Below are 24,275 nucleotides of genomic sequence, written 5' to 3' on the forward strand. Positions count from 1 at the left end.
CAAGACAGTCAAAGAAATAATTTTAATAATAATTTAATTAAATTTAATAATAAAGCAAGGAAGAACTGAAAGGGAACAACTTAATTACACACACTAAACAAGGATAATTAACTAACACAGGTGAACAGAATGAACTAATCAGACACGAGGGAAAACTAGGTCAAGAGAAACACGAGGAAAGAAAACAAACTAAAAGTTCATGACTGTGACAGTGACATATACATAATCAACTTAAACAACACATACAGTCAAGAAAACAATCCTCATGAACTGGAAATCAAGGAACACCATGTATTTTGCAACTTGGAAAAACTTACTAATAGATTACATGGACATGGAAAGCCTGTCCACTACTGTCCAAAACAACACTCTAGACCTCTTGATCATCTCTCATCCCCTTCCAGCAGTCATGAATCTACTGACCTTCTTTGCCTGAAACCAACCACAATTATACACCCCCACCTATAAATTCACATGTGGTAAGGGGTATGGAGTGAGGGATGGAAGGGAGATTTGGGACGAGGTAACAGCAATGATTGATATTAAATCAAATTAATTAAAAAAAAATACATAATACATAAATAATAATTCATTGATTGATTGGGTTAACTGGCACCCCAGTAGACACTTGCATCCCAGGCTGTGAGGTGTGGATTAGTTGTGGATGGGTGCGATATGATGCCTGGGGCTCGTGCCTTCCCGCCGTCTCCCCACATTCCCTCATCCTGTTTTTTTCTCTCTTTTTTTTGCCTTGGGCAAGTTCTGCTTTACATGCCTCTCTTTTTTTAGTTCATCACATATTAGCTGACACACACACACACACACACATATAAAAAGGGTAAGTGTGGCATGTGTGTGGTGGCCTGGACTTGGTATGTGTATGGTATGGGATCCATCCAGCTAGAGACATCAACCATAGCTGCTTCAAGAACAGCCAGGAACCTTGGAGTTATGATTGATGATCAGCTGAATTTCACAGACCATATTGCTAAAAACGCCCAGTCCTGCAGATTTGCTTTACACAACATTAGGAAGATCAGGCTCTTTCTTTCAGAACATGCTTCACAACTCCTTATTTAAGCTTTAGTTCTGTCCAGGCTGGACTATTGTAACGCTCTCTTAGCAGGTATTCCAGCCAGTTCTATCAAACCTTTAAAACTAATCCAGAACGCAGCAGCAAGTCTTTAACGAGCCGAAAAGAATGCATGTCACACCTCTGTTCATCAGTTTGCACTGGATACCAATAGCTGCTCGCATAAAATTCAAGGCTTTGATGTTTGCTTACAAAACCACCACTGGCTCTGCACCCCTTTACCTAAATTCATTACTTCAGACTTATGTGCCTCCAGAAGCTTGTGTTCTGCTAGTGAACAGTGCATTATAGTGCCGTCCGAAAGAGACACAAAATCACTTTCACTGGCTTTTACCTTCACTCTTCCCTGCTGGCAGAATGACCTGCCCAACTCGATCCACGCAGCTTAGAAGAGACCTTAGCCATCTTCAAGAAACGCCTAAAACACATCTCTTCTATCTACACTTGACCCTCTAACACTAGAACTCTCTATTCTATTTCTATTCTACAGTCTCTACTTGTTTTATTTTTATTTATTACACAAACAAAAACAAACAAAAAAACATTGACCCTCTAACACTGGCATTCTCTATTATTTTTCTATTCTGTCTACTTGTTTTCTTTTTAATTATTATGAAAAGCAATAATAACTTGACCCTCTAACAATATACTGTATATGTGTGTGTGTGTGTCTGTGCGCGTGTGTGTGTGTGTATACAGTGGGTACGGAAAGTATTCAGACCCCCTTAAATTTTTCACTCTTTGTTATATTGCAGCCATTTGCTAAAATCATTTAAGTTCATTTTTTTCCTCATTAATGTACACACAGCACCCCATATTGACAGAAAAACACAGAATTGTTGACATTTTTGCACATTTATTAAAAAAGAAAAAACTGAAATATCACATGGTCCTAAGTATTCAGACCCTTTGCTCAGTATTTAGTAGAAGCACCCTTTTGATCTAATACAGCCATGAGTCTTTTTGGGAAAGATGCAACAAGTTTTTCACAGCTGGATTTGGGGATCCTCTGCCATTCCTCCTTGCAGATCCTCTCCAGTTCTGTCAGGTTGGATGGTAAACGTTGGTGGACAGCCATTTTCAGGTCTCTACAGAGATGCTCAATTGGGTTTAAGTCAGGGCTCTGGCTGGGCCATTCAAGAACAGTCACAGAGTTGTTGTGTAGCCACTCCTTCGTTATTTTAGCTGTGTGCTTAGGGTCATTGTCTTGTAGGAAGTTGAACCTTCGGCCCAGTCTGAGGTCCTGAGCACTCTGGAGAAGATTTTCGTGCAGGTTATCCCTGTACTTGGCCGCATTCATCTTTCCCTCGATTGCAACCAGTCGTCCTGTCCCTGCAGCTGAAAAACACCCCCACAGCATGATGATGCCACCACCATGCTTCACTGTTGGGACTGTATTGGACAGGTGATGAGCAGTGCCTGGTTTTCTCCACACATACCGCTTAGAATTAAGGCCAAAAAGTTCTATCTTGGTCTCATCCATCTTGGAGTCCTTCAGGTGTTTTTTAGCAAACTCCATGCGGGCTTTGATGTGTCTTGCACTGAGGAGAGGCTTCCGTCGGGCCACTCTGCCATAAAGCCCCGACTGGTGGAGGGCTGCAGTGATGGTTGACTTTCTACAACTTTCTCCCATCTCCCTACTGCATCTCTGGAGCTCAGCCTCAGTGATCTTTGGGTTCTTCTTTACCTCTCTCACCAAGGCTCTTCTCCCCCGATAGCTCAGTTTGGCCGGACGGCTAGCTCTAGGAAGGGTTCTGTAACCTTGGCCAGATCTGTGCCTTGCCACAATTCTGTCTCTGAGCTCTTCAGGCAGTTCCTTTGACCTCATGATTCTCATTTGCTCTGACATGCACTGTGAGCTGTAAGGTCTTATATAGACAGGTGTGTGGCTTTCCTAATCAAGTCCAATCAGTATAATCAAACACAGCTGGACTCAAATGAAGGTGTAGAACCATCTCAAGGATGATCAGAAGAAATGGACAGCACCTGAGTTAAATATATGAGTGTCACAGCAAAGGGTCTGAATACTTAGGACCATGTGATATTTCAGTTTTTCTTTTTAGTAAATGTGCAAAAATGTCAACAGTTCTGTGTTTTTCTGTCAATATGGGGTGCTGTGTGTACATTAATGAGGAAAAAAATGAACTTAAATGATTTTAGCAAATGGCTGCAATATAACAAAGAGTGAAAAATTTAAGGGGTCTGAATACTTTCCGTACCCACTGTGTGTATGTGTATAAAATATAGATTAGAGTGAAAGTTGTGAATATTTTCAGTTTGTGATTTGTATATGTGTGTAATTGTGTGGTATTTTTAAATTTAAATGTTTTATTCAGAATACAACATAGATGACATTTCAAATGTTTAAACTGAGAAAATGTATAATTTTAAGGGAAAAAATAAGTTGATTTTAAATTTCATGGCATCAACACATCTCAAAAAAGTTGGGACAAGGCCATGTTTACCACTGTGTGGCATCCCCTCTTCTTTTTATAACAGTCTGCAAACGTCTGGGGACTGAGGAGACAAGTTGCTCAAGTTTAGGAATAGGAATGTTGTGCCATTCTTGTCTAATACAGGCTTCTAGTTGCTCAACTGTCTTAGGTCTTCTTTGTCGCATCTTCCTCTTTATGATGCGTCAAACGTTTTCTATGGGTGAAAGATCTGGACTGCAGGCTGGCCATTTCGGTACCCGGATCCTTCTTCTACGCAGCCATGATGTTGTAATTGATGCAGTATGTGGTCTGGCATTGTCATGTTGGAAAATGCAAGGTCTTCCCTGAAAGAGACGACGTCTGGATGGGAGCATATGTTGTTCTAGAACTTGGATATACCTTTCAGCATTGATGGTGCCTTTCCAGATGTGTAAGCTGCCCATGCCACATGCACTCATGCAACCCCATACCATCAGAGATGCAGTCTTCTGAACTGAGCGCTGATAACAACTTGGGTTGTCCTTGTCCTCTTTAGTCCGGATGACATGGCGTCCCAGTTTTCCAAAAAGAACTTCAAATTTTGATTCGTCTGACCACAGAACAGTTTTCCACTTTGCCACAGTCCATTTTAAATGAGCCTTGGCCCAGAGAAAACGTCTGCGCTTCTGGATCATGTTTAGATATGGCTTCTTTTTTGAACTATAGAATTTTAGCCGGCAACGGCGAATGGCACGGTGGATTGTGTTCACCGACAATGTTTTCTGGAAGTATTCCTGAGCCCATGTTGTGATTTCCATTACAGTAGCATTCCTGTATGTGATGCAGTGCCGTGTAAGGGCCCGAAGATCACGGGCATCCAGTATGGTTTTCCGGCCTTGACCCTTACGCACAGATATTGTTCCAGATTCTCTGAATCTTTGGATGATATTATGCAATGTAGATGATGATAACTTCAAACTCTTTGCAATTTTTCTCTGAGAAACTCCTTTCTGATATTGCTCCACTATTTTCCGCCGCAGTATTGGGGGAATTGGTGATCTTTTGCCCATCTTGACTTCTGAGAGACACTGCCACTCTGAGAGGCTCTTTTTATACCCAATCATGTTGCCAGTTGACCTAATAAGTTGCAAATTGGTCCTCCAGCTGTTCCTTATATGTACATTTAACTTTTCCGGCCTCTTATTGCTACCTGTCCCAAATTTTTTGGAATGTGTAGCTCTCATGAAATCCAAAATGAGCCAATATTTGGCATGACATTTCAAAATGTCTCACTTTCAACATTTGATATGTTATCTATATTCTATTGTGAATAAAATATAAGTTTATGAGATTTGTAAATTATTCCATTCCTTTTTTACTCACAATTTGTACAGTGTTCCAACTTTTTTGGAATAGGGTTTGTATATATATATATATATATATATATATATAAACTTGCTACGTGTTTTTTGCAGTTTAGCACTTACATATTATTGCCCTTTTGTTGGTTTTGATTGATTCTATTTTCATCATTGCTTTGGATAAAAGTGTAAAAATATAAATGTAAATGAATGTGTGTGGTGTCTCCTTGACACTCCATCTTGTTGGACATGACATGGACGGGGACTAATTTATGCCGTGTCCACGGAGAGAATAGAGGCATTCTCCCTGCTATTCTTTAAGAGTTTATTATTATTATTATTATTATTACTCTCATTACTGTCATTTTGTTGTTTCTACTGTTGATATAGCTGTTATATATATATATATATATATATATATATATATATATATATATATATATATATATATATATATATATAAAATTCTGTTTAACATAAAATTTGATTAGTAAAGCATATGTTATAAAAATACACTGAGTAAAAAACTATACCAGAGACAAACAAATTCCTGACCTACATGACCAAAAGATTGGTGTCAGTAATTAGTAACTTGATACTTTTAGTCATAACGGATGCATTAAATTGTTCAAAAGTAATTTATAATGTTATATATATATATATATATATATATATATATATATATATATATATATATATATATATATATATATATCAAATAAAGGCTGTTACTTTGAACTACTTTTTTTTTCAACATTGATAATAATCAGAACTGTTTCTTGAGCAGCAAATCATCATATCAGAATGATTTCTGAAGATCATGTGACACTGAAGACTGGAGTAATGATGCTGAAAATTCAGCTTCGATCACAGAAATAAATGACATTTTTAACAGATCTTCACATAGAAAACAGCTATTTAAATTGTAATTGTAATACTATTTCACTGTTGTGTACTGTATTTTAAATGCAGCCTTGTTGAGCATAAAATTATCTTTCAAAAATAGAAAAAATCTCATTAACCCATAGTAAGTACACAATGCAAATGATGATTAAAAAAAAAAAGCCTCAGTGTTAATATTAGCATGAATCTAGTAAAATAACAGATGTCTATTGTACTTTATCCAGTAAGATCCAGAGGCACCTGAAGAACTTCATCATGCTGACTGAAGCCATCCGTCTCTTTTTTTTATGATGAGTTTTTTTACAGTTTATTGAGGACAACTCATTTAAATGCTCATCACGTGACATATTGTCTCTCCTCACTTCCTTCTATATCACTCTCTCTTCACTTCACCTGCTGTGTTTCCTTTCATGAACACATGGAGAATATAGAAGTTTGAGTTACAAATGTTAGTTAAATATGCACTATATACACAAATCAAGTGGAAGTGAAAGAGACGATCACCAACAAGCAGAAAAGAAGTGAATTTCTAGTTAGTTGAAACTGAAATGAAGTGTTATGTAATGAGCAGTAATGTAATCATCAGCAGCATATTGAAGATACACACATCTGAGGTACTATTTTTATTTTATTTATTTGTTTATTTTTAAGCATACAAACTTCAAAGGCCGGCCCTAGCATTTTGGGGGCCCTAAGCAGATTTTCAAAAGAGGGCCCCCCCATAACCACCCCCATCCCCCATCCCCCGCCCCCATTTTTAAATGTCTATACAGTTATTACATGTTATACTACGGGGCTGTTGAATGCTTGAATCTAATTGGTTGACAAAAGTTTTAAGGTGTGCAATTATTTTCAGGGAAATGCACGGCAAACGTTCCAGGCAGGTCTTGACCGCATTACATGTACATATCACTTGGCCAAATGATTTCAGTGATTTTAAAGGTCCTTATAGCCTAAAACAGCAAAATAACCAAAACCCACAACGACACTGGCCAAGCAAATAAATATAGTAATAGGATAAATACGACAGATTACTTCCATGTTTTTGCCACTAGATTACGTTTTATGCATGGAAAGCATGTACGTTCTCCCGCTCTCTTCCTTACAAACACACATGTGCTAACGATTTTATCTGTAAAATAGTTCAACTTAAAAGCTACATGACATTTCTCACAAACGAGGTAACAGCGGCGCTGTTCTTGAAGAAAATGAACTTAAAGTTTCACTATTAGAAGAGACGCTGCCCGAGGCCCTGAAAGTGCCTGCTCTGCCGTAGCACTGCCTATAAGGAATCAAAAAGCAAATGAGGGGAATATCAGCACAGTATTTCCTACTTTAAGGCCATTATAATCCTAGCAGTAACAGTCAACAGCAAGATACATGGATAAAAATACACATATGGAGGAAGTAACATGTAAAAAGGTTTTTTTAAAGAAGAAATACACAAATGATGTGTGAGGTTCCACGTACAGTATCTTTATACTTTCTGGTATGTATCTCTTACTCTTTACTCTTGAGATAAAGTATGATTATGATTAAACAAACTCCTGGTTTCTTGCATCATTTCACATCACTTCACCACTGATTGGCTGATGGCACAAAAATACAGTCTCAAACCTTTGTTGACTGCTCTAGTATGGAGAAGAAATTCTGTGGAAGTTAATGGGACTCGAAACATTCTTCAAAATGTCATCTTTTGTGTTTTGCAGAAGAAATTAAATCATACAGGCTTGGATCGACATGATTTCCTGCTATGTTAACTTATGTTTAAAGGCATTTTTGCAGTATATATGCAGCTTCAGTGCTGTAGTTGCACTGTACAAATGCATAAATCAATGTGATCATGAGTCTTAGTATGAAAGTTTCATTATATTTTTCTTAACCTAATCTCTCTCTCTCTTTTCCCCTGTTATAGTCATCGCAGGCCTGGAGGTGATCACACACATGTTGATCAGTGAACATCTGCTGTTGTCTTTTCATTGTTGGTCATTACACTGTGTGCATTGAGAAAAATCATATCGGAAATATTGTGTTTAGTTTGGGACGCAAAAACTGCTGTTGATCACTGACATGATCAAAGATGAAAGAATTTGGAAAACAAATTATAAGAGAAGGAAATGCAAATGCTAAGCCACTGTAAGCAAATGCTACTCCACAGTACAGAACAGGGGTGACAAACTCATTTCCTGGAGGTCCAGAGCCCTGCAGAGTTTAGATTCAACACTAATTAAATACACCTGATTCAACTAATCAAGTACCTCAGGCTTATTTGTTGGAGCAGGGTTGGAACAAAACTCTGCAGGGCCCAGGCCCTCCAGTTCTATACCAACACAGAGAAAAATGTGGACATGCAAGAACGAGGAAGAAAAATATAAAGGGCTTTTGTTTAGGGTAATAAACAAATAAAGTGACGTGCTGAATGATGGATGAAAGCAGATATGATAATCACACGGTTTGAAGCTACAGACAGAAACATCAGACTCAGGAGAGAAACACACGACCTCTAAAGTAAGAACTTCTAAAGTTTGTTCTTTAAGCAGAATTAGACTTTTGAAATGTTAATACTGTCTAAATGAATATGAATCGTGTTCTGCTGCTAATTTTTTAATTATATTTTTTATTACTACAATGTGTTTTACTCTCTTATTCTTCCTCAGAAATGGAGCAAACTCTATATTTCATTCTTCTTCTCGTTGGTGAGTGTTTGTGGTTTTATTTCTGGTTTCTAGTTTCATTAGGTTTGATACTGTTATGAAAAGCATTAAAGCAGCGCCTCTCTTTCACAGCTCTCTGCTCCGTATCTGAATGTGTTCAGCATCAGTATAACTTTATAAATGAGATGAAGACCTGGACTGAAGCTCAGAGATACTGCAGAAAGAAATACACAGATCTGGCCACCGTCGACAACATGAGATGCATGAACTGCAGAATGAAGAGTCTGGCCACCGGACAACATGAACGACATGAACGAGTGATCATTGTGTCTGGAGGTTTTCATTTTGTCTGGGCTGCAGAAGACGGGTCGTGATGAATGGCAGTGGTCTTCAGGTGAACCTGCGCTCTATCTGAACTGGGAGCATACACAACCAGAAGGCAGAGATTATTGTGCTATGATGAGAAATGGACAATGGCATGATTTTCCATGTAGTGCTGCCCAGCATTTCATCTGCAACAACAGTGAGTACAAACATCTAATGTAATACACATTAAACAAGAGATAAACAAGAGACTTGGTTGATAGATGTAGTTGACGGGTGTCTTATATTTGGTAGTAACCCATTAATTTGTCACTACAACACTCAGTTATTAGGGGTGTTTTTTATTTCTTTTTCTTTTTTTTTAAGTGTTTGAGTGTGTTTCTATATAAAAAAATTGACATAAGTATAAACATATATAGTGGTAACCGTAAATGTTATAGGTACATTGTATAGTGAAAGAGTTAATAATTAAAGTGGAACAAAACTTTCTATGTCATATTACTGCCATTGCACTCGGATGCTAGAGAGTAAAAATTAGTCTTTAAGATGGATATAAAAGCATCCAGTGATGGAGAGAACCTGATGTTCAAAGGCAGACTGTTCCAGAGCTTGACCTACAGATATCAAAGCTTAATCACCTTTTGATTTGCAGAGAGAACAACGGACTTATAAAAGTAACTGGTCACAAGATCTTAATGACCTTGATGCCGTGTATGGCCTAATAAGATCACAAATGTAATCCGGGATTGAATTATGCATTACCTTGTGTGTGAAAAGAAGGATCTTAAAGTTGAATTTTATAGGGAGCCAATGCAATGAGGCAAGGACAGGAGAGATCTAATCCCTTTTCTTTGTTCCTGTTAACAATCTGGCTGCTGAATTTTGAACCATCTGTAGCTGTGATAGTGTAGATTGAGGTAGGACAATGTATAGAGAGTTACAATAATCCAATCTAGATTAAATTAGTGCATGAATTACAATTTCAAGGCCTTTACTAGAAAGACAGTGTTTCACTTTTGCTACACCTTTCTGAGTAAAACTGCATTTACATGCTTGTCAAATTGAAGAAGAGGATAAAAATGGACTTTTGCATAATTGTGTAGGTTATTTCTTAAGAAACCTAACTGTGTTTTATTGGAGTTGTAAAAACGGTCCGTCCTGTTGGATAGGCAACTCATCCTTGTTCAAGCCTGTAAATTAAGGCAGATATTTGTAAATGACCGACTGCATTCCTCTTTCTTGTGTGGTTCTTTATGCCAAGGTTAAACAGTAAACAGCTTTCGGTATCACATAGACTACAGCTTAACAGCGGTGCTTTGTCTGGTTTTGTTCCACTTACATGAGCATTAGGTCATGTACAACTTTAGAACAGATTAAATTTTTTGACAGTTAAATTGCACTGAATCACAGATGAAATATAAATAAATAACATCGATGTACTAAGTATAAAATGAATACAGAGAGTGCAGCACTGCTTTAAAGACACAATAGTCTCATGTTATTAGCTTGTATACGTTAATGTACGTTATAAATGAATCGCAAATGCTGATTGGCTGTTGCGCAAAGACGTAGTCAGCACTCATTATTCTAATTATAATTAATGGCCTTTTTAACACTGCTGGTAAAGATGATGGATGGTGGTTGAAGCTGTACTATTATCAACATTGTTATCAAAAATTATTATTGACATAATTATCAAACATTATTAAAGAATAAATACTCTTATATACCCTTATGTAAAGTTTTATTATTACATGTTTTGTGGCCACTGTTATTATACCACCACAGAATGACATATTAATATCAAAATATACAGATACTGTTTACAAACTGTAATGGCACAAATTACTCACTATTAAAGCTATTCAGTTATAGGCTCAACCATGAGTATGTCACATTGCCATTTTAGGATTTATTTATAGTGTAAGTGTTTGAGAGATACTTAAGCATTGCTTTTGTTTATCTTGAAAGCAAACACAGGATTCGTCTTTATCGATCAGATGAAGAACTGGAGAGATGCTCAGAGTTACTGCAGAGAGAATCACATTGATCTGGTCAGTGTGAGAAACCAGAATGAGAATCAACAAGCTGAGAAGATCATGAAATCTGATGCCTGGATCGGTCTGTTCAGAGTCAGAGACTCATGGCAGTGGTCAGATCAGAGTAACTCTTCATTCAGATACTGGGATTCTACTCAACCTAACATTAATGAGAATAATGAAAACTGTACAGTAGTCAAATATGACTCTCTGGGACAATGGCATGACATCTCCTGCAATGACCGTTTTCCTTTTGTGTGTCATGAAGGTGAGTAGATCCTCACTGTAGGAACCAAAAATGTAATAGTTATTTCACCACTAGAGGGCGATGTGCACTTTGTGAGTTGATGAAGATCACCTGTTTAACATCATGATATTAACCTCCCCTCAAGGTTGTATTAAGCCGCTGCATGATTTTACGCTGTCCCAGACAAAAGATTGGCAATGTGTAACAATCATGGCGATTTCTGTGATTGTGGCTCCTAATCGGTGGTCCTATGCCGTACAGTGAGAGAGGTTCAAAGATGGCCGTTGTCACAGTCTTGTTAACAGAGATAGCCTACGATAATTTTCTGGCAGTGTCAGAAATTTAGCATGTTCATGGCGCAGTGTCTTTGCAGTTACAACCCATGTTTATTGAAAAACCAGTAAAAATGCGACATAAAATCAACTCGACTTGGCACTAATACATAAAACTGCTTTTCCTCTTTCACCGCTCCCACTTTTTTTCAGCACACAAAAGTACAACTGTCAAAATGTGATTCATTATGCTTTTTTTGTTTACCACCAGCGCATACTAATGACGTTTTATTCTTCTATAGAAACGTGTGTCGTAGCCTACGAGTCAATAGGTGTCATCATCGTACAGTCTACATGCATGTCGTACCCAAGTTTATTAGATCCATGTTGCACAGTGTGACCAGCAATGATCTTATAGGATTGGTAAAATCGTGCAGTGTGTAGAAGGCTTTAGACAGGTACGGGTGGCGGGAACACAGGGTTCTTACCATTGCTCCATGTTTTTATTGTAAATGTTGTTTGTTCATTAAATTACCAAGTCAAGAAATGGATATTGCTTTGAAGACATTGTTTATTCCTGCATATGAGTTAAGGACACCTTACCACCCTACCCTTGCTTATAGGAAAGCCACAACACTCACAGAACACACACAATCCATCATCACCTCCAGATCTCTTAAAGTTCCCGCTACATGTCTGACATGACAAATTCATCCCCAGTGTTTGTTCTGCATGTTGTTTTTGATCAGTCTCTCTCTAGTTTCTGCTTGTGTTTTGTTTGGTTTTCCAGATAAACTGATTGTGATCAGAGAGAATCTGACGTGGTCTGAAGCTCTGAGATACTGCAGACAGAATCATGTGGATCTGGTCTCGGTTCATTCAGAAGAGATTCAGCGTGAGGTGATGAACGTGGTTAAACTGGCGTCTACTGCGGAGGTGTGGTTGGGTTTACGTTACTCTCACATTTTGGGCGTCTGGTACTGGGTGAGTGGAGAGACCGTGTGCTATCAGAACTGGGCTCCAGGGAACGGTACATCAGAGGAGGACTGTGAACACACAGTGAGATCTGGAGCAGTTCAGTCTGGAGGAGATCAGCGCTGGATCAGCCGTCCTGAAACTGACAAACTCAACTTCATCTGCAGCAGATATTAATGAATGGATACACTTAGATTTCAAGATTACAAATGCATGTGTGTTTCCTGTTGATGTACTATTCTGTGGGTGTGTTTGCTTATCGGTCAAACTCTTTCACCATGTACTTTGTGTCACTTAATAACTGCAAAATTATGAGACATTCATCTGTCAATTTAATTTTGTGAGGGATCATAAGGTCATCACATTTACTCATCATTGTACTGTTTTCAAGGCAAACTTCAGTCTAGCTTGGAGGTGTCTTTTCTTCAGAAGTGGAGTTTTTCTTGGTCTACAAGCTCACAATCCTTTCCTGTGCTGGTCTCTAGTGACTGTCTTCATTGAGACATCAATCCCAGACTTGATTAAATCAATCACTAGTATCTTGGCAGTTGTTCTTGGGTCTTTAGAAACCTCTCTCACTAATTTTCTTTCCAAAGTTTTTGAAATCTTTCACTTCCTGCATCTGCCAGTCTTGTTCTCCACTGTATGAGTCTCTTGATAATACTTCTCATGACAGTTTTGACACTTTTCACCTTTGTGAGCATTAATAATAATTTTTCTCAAGTCTAAATTTAATTTGTCTTTGCCATGTTGACTGTACAGTACATATTATTATTGTTGTTTTGCAAAATACTAATACTAAAGTGCAATTTAAAGGCATAGAGATTAATTAGGTTTATTAGGCAAGTCATTGGACAACAGTGAACACTTGTGCTGTTCTCTTTCCATTCACATGAGATTCTGTTCACCTCATCACAGTTACAACACAAAATGGCAGGAAAAATAGTAAGTAAATAAAACAACACAAGATACTACAATAAAAATAAAATAGCCTATGACAGTGAATACACAACTGACATATTAAAATCATACTTGTGGGTTGTATGAATGTACATTTAACATTGATTTGATTATTTTCATTATATGTATTACTATCTTTGTTTACAATACTCAGTTACACACGATGTTTTATAATTTTTAAATATATGATTAAGCACTAAAAGGAAGTAAGCAGAAGTGAATTAAATCTTTTCATTGTAAGTATAATTATAAAGAAATTTCAGGCAATGCATTTAGAATCACAATTAATGTCTTTAACAAACGTACAGTTTGTGAAATAAAGACGAAGTGTTGATTTCCAGTGTGTTATCTTGCACCACAACGACCTGTAAATAAAATATTTGCCCATTACATCTCAAAACAAATTTAGAATCATTCATATTTATGCAGCTTATTTCATGTGTTATTGTACAGTTGTGAGAACAGACTCACTTTTACCAGCATTCACCTTCTGGATCACCCGTTTAGGGGTCTGAGACCACCGTAGAGTCACGTTTGTGAATCCTCTGTCAGCCAGAGCTGATCCCTACTGAAAATAACATATTCATACTATTCATACTAAACTGATTAGATATGAAAATACGCTCAAATCTTCATGTCTCTTTTTATCATAGCACTGTAAACCCTGATTAAAAAAATTCCTCATAAAGCAGCTCTGAAGCAATATCAGCTTATTAGTAAAAGTATTTGGTGAATTTTCTAAAATAACCTTGATTTTAAATACAATCACTGAAATCTTCAGTAACAATTCAGGTTTCATGTAAATCTCCAAATGAAGCAAAAAACAATCACGGCAAGCCTCGAAATGTCCACAAAGACATTTAAAGGTTTCATTGAATTTCAGTCAACTTCAGGACTATGAGGTGGGTTTTTCAAAAGAGGGAAACCAGATGAGAGCTGCTGGTGTTTTACAGTAATCATGACAGTTGAATTTGTTTCTTTCTCTCACCTTTCTCAGAACATTTTCTCTCACGGAGGGGTCAGTTAAATCAACTCTAAAAATTTAGTAGCGCTCCTCACTGTTTTGTTGACAAAAATATTGTTACACCTTCTCCACATAGCGCCACCTCACAGAGACTGAGTGTGTTCATGTCTCCAGGAATGATCAGATTAACGTAACGTCCCTCCATCCCACCGCACGAGTAGCTGTCAGACTCACCTGCTGGAATAGCAGGAATAACAGCACATCTACAGACAGAGAGAAAACATATAAAAATACGGTCATATACAGTAATCATTCACATTTGTGCTTGATGTCTCACATTCTCAAGGGTCTCACATGGGATTGTTGGTGCCCATGTTCTACAAAGAGTTTCTGATGCGAATTTCTGCTCCGTTGATTTGTTCGGTACAGCAGTTTTTCTGTTAGTGACCACCACTCTACTAACTCTGTAAATATGATCCAGCCTCCACCACGGGTTAGTCTCATTAAGAGTTGATGAGCATGCTGTGTTCTGCTGGAGACCTCGATTACTATCAATGGCCTTTTCAGCAAACCAGCCCATAAATGTTGATGACTGTGTAGCAGCTATATATATATATATATATATATATATATATATATATATATATATATATATATATATATATATATACTGTATAAAGAAAGAAAGAAAAGAAAACCTCTTAATGCACAAACTAGGGGTGTCACAATATACCGGTTTTGATGATAACCTTGATATTCAAAGCATCAATTATTGATATCATGTTAATTTAGTGTGTGACGATATACCGGTATTAGTGATAACCACAATATTTAAAATGAACAGTTCTCTTATGATAACACCACATGTAAATACTCCAGTGTCAGTACCTGGTTGAGCTCCCAGGTGGCAGTATTGTGCTTAACACTGACACCTGTCACACAAGAAGAAGACGCAGCGCTCGCAGCTACTCGAGGAGAGTCGTGTTCGTCAGAGTAAGTTGTCATTATTTTACTAGTCATAGAATGGGAAACGTTATATTAACCTATTAACCACAATTTTCTGTGTTCATATATGTACATTTATGCATTTAGCAGACGCTTTTATGCAAAGTGACTTACAGAGCATTCAGGATAAACAATTTTTTACCAGTATGTTCCCTGGGAACTGAACCCTCAACCTTTTGCGCAGCTAACGCAAGGCTCTACCACTGAGCCACAGGAGCACATTTTAAAGTAAATGGTGATTATTTTAATAAGTACTGCATTTTCTTTACTCATCTTATTTTGTATATGCAATCAATACGGCCTGTGCCTAGTAATACTTTATTTCTTTGTTCAAATCTATTAACAGTTACATGATTAAAACTGATCTTAAAAAACTTAGCGACCACATTGCTACATTAAACTCTGTAAAATGTTAAGTTGGTCTCAGTGCCATGCACTTAATGCCTCATCTGCTTTCATTCTTCAATAAGGTTCATTAGTTAACATTAGTTAATTACATTAGTTAACATATATAAATAACATAAATAATAATGAACAATATTTCCACAGCATTTATTAATCTTAGTTCATGTTAAATTCAGCATTTACTAATGCATTAGTAAAATCACAAGTTGTGTTTGTAAACATTAATGCACTATGAACTAACATGAATAGTGAACGACTTTATTTTTATTAACATTAACAAAGATTAATAAATTGTGTAATAAATGTATTGTTCATTGTTCATTCATGTTAGTTAATACATTATTGTTATCAAATGACATCTTATTGTAAAGTGTTACCATTAATATTTATTCATCATACTGTTGAACTTGACAGTATTTTCTCTTTTGTTATTTCATAGGTGCTTCAAAGAAGCCAGATTTTTGTGCCCTGTGTTTATCAGTATCCTTATGTTCGTTGTGTGAAAAAGAAAAAACTCAATAAACAAAGTAAAAAATAATTTGACTGATACAACAACTTAAATACACAGAATAAACGAGGATAATAACCTAACACAGGTGAACAGAATGAACTAATCAGACACGAGGGAAAACTAGGTCAAGAAAGAAAACAAACTAAAAGTTCACGACTGTGACAGTGACATATACATAATCAACGTAAACAACACAGACAAGAAAACAATCCTCATGAACTGGAAATCAAGGAACATCATGTATTTTGCAACTTGGAAGAACTTACTAATAGATTACATGGACATGGAAAGCCTGTCCACTACTGTCCAAAACAACACTCTAGACCTCTTGGTCATCTCTCATCACCTTCCAGCAGTCATGAATCTACTGACCTTCTTTGCCTGAAACCAACCACAATTATACACCTCCACCTATTAATTCACATGTGGGAAGGGGTATTGAATGAGGGATGGAAGGGGGGTTGGGACGAGGTAACAGCAATGATTAATATTAAATCAAATTACTAAAAAAAAAAAAAAAAATCATTGATTGATTGTGTTAACTGGGACCCCAGTAGACACTTGCATCCCAGGCTGTGAGGTGTGGATTAGTTGTGGATGGGTGCGATATGATGCCTGGGGCTTGTGCATTCCCGCCGTCCCCCCACTTTCCCTCATTCATTTTTTTTTTTTTTTTTTTTGCCTTTTTGGGTGAGTTCTGCTTTACATGCCTCTCTTTTTTAGTTCATCACATATTAGCTGACACACACACACACACACACACACACACACACACACACACACACACACACACACACACACACACACACACACACACACATAAAAAGGGTAAGTGTGGTGTGTGTGGTGGCCTGGACTTGGTTTGTGTAGGGTATGGGATCCATCCAGCTAGGGACATCAACCATAACTCCTTCAAGAACAGCCAGGAACCTTGGAGTTGTGACTGATGATCAGCTGAATTTCACAGACCATATTGCTAAAATCGCCCAGTCATGCAGATTTGCCTTACACAGCATTTGAAAGATCAGGCCCTTTCTTTCTGAACATGCTTCACAACTCCTTGTTCAAGCTCTTGTTCTGTTCAGGCTGGACTATTGCAATGCTCTCTTGGCAGGTCTTCCAGCCAGTTCTATCAAACCTGTACAATTAATCCAGAATGCGGCTGCAAGATTAGTCTTTAACGAGCCAAAAAGAACGCATGTCACACATCTGTTTATCAGTTTGCACTGGCTACCAGTAGCTGCTTGCATAAAAGCTTTGATGTTTGCTAATAAAACCACCACTGGCCCTGCACCCCTTTACCTAAATTAACTACTTCAGACTTATGTGCCTCCAGAAGCTTGTGTTCTGCTAGTGGACAGTGCATTATAGTGCCGTCCCAAGACACACAAATCACTTTCACTGGCTTTTACCTTCACTCTTCCCTGCTGGCAGAATGACCTGCCCAACTGGATTCACGCAGTTTAGAAGAGACCTTAGCCATCTTCAAGAAACTCCTAAAAACACATCTCTTGCATCTACACTAGACCCTCTAACACTAGAACTCTCTATTTTATTTCTATTCTACAGTGTCTACTTGTTTTAATTTTTATTTATTACACAAACATAAAAAAAAAACATTGACCCTCTAACACTGGCATTCTCTATTTTTTTTATTCTATCTACTTGTTTTCTTTTTAATTATTATGAAAAACAATAATAACTTGACCCTCTAACAATATACTGTATGTGTGTGTTTGTGTGTGTGTGTGTGTGTTTGTTTTATTTATATATATATATATATATATATATATATATATATACATATATATATATATATATATACATATATATATATATATATATATATATATATATATATATATATATATATATATATATATATATATATATATATATATATATACAATATATATATATATATATATATATATATATATATATATATATATATATATATATATATATATATATATATATATATATATATATATATATATATATATAAACTTGCTATGTGTTTTTTGCAGTATAGCACTTACATATTATTGCCCTTTTGTTGGTTTTGATTGCTTCTATTTTCATCATTGCTTTGGATAAAAGTGTCTCTTAAATAATTAAACGTAAATGTAAATGAATGTGTGTGGTGTCTCCTTGACACTCCATCATGTTGGACATGACAAGGGCAGGGACTAATTTATGCCATGGCCACGGAGAGAATAGAGGCATTCTCCCTGCTATTCTTTATGAGTTTATTATTATTATTATTATTATTATTATTATTATTTTTATTATTACTCTCATTACTGTTATTTTGTTGTTTCAACTGTTGATATATCTAAATACATCAGATAAGGACATATTTATGTGGAATCACTACAAGAAAAAGACATAAAGACTGTCAAACCATTTACACACACACACACACACACAAAATTCTGTTTAACCTAAAATTTGATTAGTAAAGCATATGTTATAAAAATACACTGAGTAAAAAACTATGCCAGAGACAAACAAATTCCTGACCTACATGACCAAAAGATTGGTGTCAGTAATTAGTAACTTGATACTTTTAGTCATAACGGATGCATTAAATTGTTCAAAAAGTAATTTATAAATGTTATATATATATATATATATATATATATATATATATATATATATATATATATATATATATATTTATATATATATATATATATATATATATATATATCAAATAAAGTTTATATATATATATTACTTTTTTTACAACATTGATAATAATCAGAACTGTTTCTTGAGCAGCAAATCATCATATCAGAATGATTTCTGAAGATCATGTGACCCTGAAGACTGGAGTAATGATGCTGAAAATTCAGCTTCGATCAGAAATAAATCATATTTTTAACAGATCTTCACATAGAAAACAGCTATTTAAATTGTAATTGTAATACTATTTCACTGTTGTTTACTGTATTTTAAATGCAGCCTTGTTGAGCATAAAATTTTCTTTCAAAAATAGAAAAAAAATCTCATTAACCCATAGTAAGTACATAATGCAAATCATGATTAAAATAAAAAAAAGCCCCAGTGTTAATTTTAGTATGAGTCTAGTAAAATAACAGTTGTCTATTGTACTTTATCCAGTAAGATCCAGAGGCACCTGAAGTGCGTCATCATGCTGACTGAAGCCATTCATCTCTATTTTTTTAATAATGAGTTTTTTTACAGTTTATGGAGGACAACTCATTTAAATGCTCACCACGTCACATATCGTCTCTCCTCACCTCCTTCTATATCACTCTCTCTTCACTTCACCTGTTGTGTTTCCTTTCATGAACACATGGAGAATATAGAAGTTTGAGTTACAAATGTTAGTTAAATATGCACTATATACACAAATCAAGTGGAATTGAAAGAGATGATCACTACTAAGCAGAAAATAAATTAATATCTAGTCAGTTTAAATGGAAATTAAGTGCTATGTTAGAGCAGTAATGTAGTATCATCAGCAGAATTTAGAACATACATCTGAGGTACTATTTTTATATTATTTATTTGTTTGTTTATTTTTAAGCATATAAACTTCCAGGGCTGGAAGAGACGCTGCCTGAGGCCCTGAAAGTGTCTGCTCTGCTGTAGCACGGGCACTGCCTATAAGGAATCAAAAAGCAAATGAGGGGAATTTCAGCACATAGTATTTTCTACTTTGGGGCCATTATAATCTTAGCAGTAACAGTCAACAGCAAGATACGTGGATAAATATACACATATGGAGGAAGTAACATGTAAAAAGTTTTTTTTTAAAGAAGAAATACACAAATGATGTGTGAGACTCCATGTATCTTTATACTTTCAGGTATGTATCTTTTACTCTTTATTGTTGAGATAAAGTATGATTATGATTAAACAAACTCCTGGTTTCTTGCATCATTTAACATCACTTCACCACTGACTGGCTGATGGCACAAAAATACAGTCTCAAACCTTTGTTGACTGCTCTAGTATGGAGAAGAAATTCTGTGAAAGTTAATGGGACTCGCAAACATTCTTCAAAATGTCATCTTCTGTGTTTTGCAGAAGAAATTAAATTATACAGGCTTGGATCGACATGATTTGCTGCTATGTTAACTTATGTTTAAAGGCATTTTTGCACCTTTTTACAGTATATATGCAGCTTCAGTGCTGTAGTTGCACTGTACAAATGCATAAATCAATGTGATCATGAGTCTTAGTATGAAAGTTTCATTATATTTTTCTTAACCTAATCTCTCTCTCTTTTCCCCATCATAGTCATCGCAGGCCTGAAGGTGATCACACACATGATCAGTGAACATCTGCTGTTGTCTTTTCATTGGCCATTGCACATTGCACTGTGTGCATTGAGAAAAATCTTATCGGAAATATTTTAAATACAAAATGAATATAAAACATTTAACCAATACACTAATGCCACCCAGCCTCAGTAGATAATCACTAAACGATACAAAACAAACACATATTTGGTGGTAATAAAAAGAGGGGGAGGGGGAGAGGAGTTTCCACCCGACACAAGAAACAATCCAACACACAACTAAATGAAAATTAATCCAAATGAGACCCAGGTAAAGCAGCACATAGTAGATGCTTACAAGACAACAAACTAAAACGTACGAGCATGTCAGTCTCTTGTTAACAGAAAGATCTCTTTTTAAAATGAAGAAACCTACTTGGGAACTACTGAAAGCAGTCAGTGCACAGCAGAAAGAGAGAACCACCAAGTGCATCAAACCATCCTGGTGGTCACAAAAATACTGGATTTAACATCTTAAACAAGTTCAAGTTCAAACACCATTCCACTAGACCTACCGTCATTCACAACATCGAGTCCACAATGAGCATGGACCAATAGTGATGCATACCAGGCCAACAAACCACTCGCATTTTATACTCCCTAAAACTGGCTCTGATAGGCTCACAGAATTGGCATGAGACCAGACAATATCCTGCTAAGAAAGAAAGAAAGAACCAATTTAATGAATGAGACTTATAAGTAATAAACTTTTTTTCTGCTTTTATAAAGCATGTGTCTATAGAATTACAAACGTATATGTGTGTGTGTGTGTGTGTGTGTGTGTGTGTGTTTATTTAGACACTTAAGCATTGCTTTTGTTTATCCTGAAAGCGAACACAAGACTCGTCTTTATCAATCAGATGATGAATTGGAGAGACGCTCAGAGTTACTGCAGACAGAATCACATTGATCTGGTCAGTGTGAGAAACCAGGATGAGAATTAACAGATTGAGAAGATCATGAATAATAGTAAGAAATCTGATGATGTCTGGATCGGTCTCTTCAGAGTCAGAGACTCATGGCAGTGGTCAGGTCAGAGTAACTCCTCATTCAGATACTGGGACACTGATCAACTTAACATTAATGTAAATAATGAAAACTGTACAGCAGTAAAATATGACTCACAGGGACAATGGCATTGTCTAACATATTGTTTAACATAGTAACTTTCGCTAGACCATGTTATGTGTAGTCAATACACCGTAACCACAACATCTCCCATGCTTCTTCCACCGTAACTGTAGTTTTACCTTGGTATTTGTAGTTAAAATATGGCTTTACCATAGTAACTGTGTTTACTGTCTAATCTTTGTATTTAAAGCACAGTAACACAGCACTTACCATGATTTTACCACAGTGACTGTACTTTTAATGTGGTACTTGTAGTTAAAGCACAATAACCTCAAAACTTACTATGGGTTAACCTCAGTGTAGTTTTACTGTGGTATTTGTAGTTAAAGCACAGTGACAACAACACTTACCATGCTTTTACCACAGTAACTGTGTTTTTACTGTATACTATTTGTAAAGCAGTAACCACAACGCTTGCCACACCTTTAAAACCTTTTTGTGAAGTAATTGTAATTCAATATTTTTTCTTGCTGTTACGTCAGATCACATACTCCACAACAAACCGTAATCCAACAGCTCTTTTAAGAAGCCATCTCTCTCTCTCTCTCTCTCTCTCTCTCTCTCTCTCTCTCTCTCTCTCTCTCTCTCATCTATTCCTTTCCTATTTTTCTGAGCTGTAATCCATAATTCATTTACACATCCTCGCTCTCTCTTTCTGTGGTACATCATGTCATATTTTTAAAACTCAGATTCAAATTTTGACCAAATCTGTCAGAAAGCAACTAGAATTACAGGGAACTTCTACAATCAAACCTGTTGGGAATGAGGAATGAATGTGGCCATCTTGTGCTCATACAGAAAAGATGGAGAGCTGGAAAGTTGCACATTTCCACTGGTATGCTTCTATTCAAGCAATGCAGTTATATGTGGTACTATCACGATCGTCAGCTGGAGTGTCCATGAACTCCAGTAGAGGGCACTCCACTCAGGACTCTTGCATTTGGTGTCTGAACTCCATTTCCCATAATCCTGTGCTTAGGGGTAGTCACCACCAGGTGTTCCCCATTACCACTCCTCTATATATACTGTGTTTGGACTCTCAGTGATTGTGAAGTCTTGTTTAGACCAGTCTGACATTTCTAAGCATTTCCCTTGTGCTTGTACATGCTCTGTATTATCTTGGATTGTTTGTACCGCCTGTGATTCTCTGCCACCTGCCCCTTTGTTTTTCGACTTCTGCCTGGAACACACATACACCCCACCAACTTAATATGTGACTGGTCTCTGACTCAATATTATTATGCACCCTGACATTCTGTTTGCACTGATTCATACTGTACTGCACTGCAAAGGTATGTGTGTACTGTGATTATTGGTTATTGTTTTCATTTCATGCCCTCTGTATAGTATAATATTGTATCATATATTGTTCTTAACATGTATTGAGTCCATATGTGTTGCATATTCAATACTTGTCATCCATACTGTCATGCTGAGTTTTCACCACCTGTACACTTGCGTTCATGGTATTTGTGACAGTGATTAGATTTAAATTGGTCACATGTCTTTTGTTCGTCAGTTGTACTGTAGGGTGCTGGATAACAATTGCAACTAATTTATAACATGGAAGATGAAAATTGATATCTGTACTACTTAATGAACAAATAATAATTTAAATGAAAAATAATTTTATTAAAAGCCCTAATTGTTACTCAATATATAAGTATAATACCGCTTATCCTGTCCCTATTAACCATCACCAAAAATGTATTTACAGTTAAAGTAAACACTTCTTTATTGGAGATTTGTAAGATTTAGTTTAAAAAGAAAAACAAAAAAACAACCATGGTCACCAAAATATTTGTATTTAAATTCCCGCCACTAAGTTTGGATCTTATCACCAAACAGTTCTGGGTGCAATGCTCAGTTTGTCCTGTGGTGGCAGTGATGACAAAAGTTATTGTTTCATTACTGTTATGCCAAGAGGAAATTACTCACAGTGAGACCGCACGCAGAGACTGCACGCTTCACATCTTCATCAGAACAAAAAAACAAAACGTTATGAAACCTGGCATGTGCACATGGTGAGAAAAAATATTAAACTATCCAAATGCCCACTGCTGCTTATTATAGTAGACATTTAGACGTTGCTTGTATTTGATTTGGCAGAATCAGTGTTGCAATCCCAATACAGTTCAGCTTCTTGTGACAGGAGCTTCTCCACTCTAAAACTGATCACGACACATCTAAGATCTACTACGACAGATAAGAGTGATCAGCTAAAACTAAAAACATAAAGCACACAACAATGAATGCTAGAAAGTCTTAATCCATTGAAACTAATTCATGACCAAACCTGCCACTTGTGTGTTTATGGAAAATGAAATCTTATAGGAATTGTTCTTCTTCAAGACAGAGTTAAAAGAATTAGTCCATTTAACACTATGGATAATGTCTATGAAGCACACATTCATGACAAAATACACACATCATTTTATTGGGTTACTATTTATATTGAAGACACATTTGTTTGGGATGGACTTCAGCCAATTGGTGCAGTAATAATTTTACAGTAGGCTAAAGTTATACCTAACTAGGTTATTCTTTTCTTTGTGTTAATGATTACAATTACTGAATTTAAAACCAATTCATAAATTTAGATAATCAAACATTTAATCATTTTGTTACTTATAATGATTATAAGAATTTGAGGTATGACATAATATACTTATGGAAATGAATATAAATTTATAGGTATATGT

The 24,275-nt window shown here is 36.2% G+C and overlaps 1 protein-coding gene and 1 pseudogene across 1 annotated transcript in view; both read left to right on the forward strand.

Moving 5' to 3' along the window:
• Nucleotides 1–24,275, forward strand: part of col4a6 (collagen, type IV, alpha 6) — a 254,616-nt gene that overhangs the window by 142,679 nt on the left and 87,662 nt on the right.
• LOC109083304 lies at nt 8,133–12,724 on the forward strand (annotated as a pseudogene).

This window comes from Cyprinus carpio, chromosome B7, assembly GCF_018340385.1.
Source record: "Cyprinus carpio isolate SPL01 chromosome B7, ASM1834038v1, whole genome shotgun sequence".
In the NCBI taxonomy this organism is placed as follows: Eukaryota; Metazoa; Chordata; class Actinopteri; order Cypriniformes; family Cyprinidae; genus Cyprinus; species Cyprinus carpio.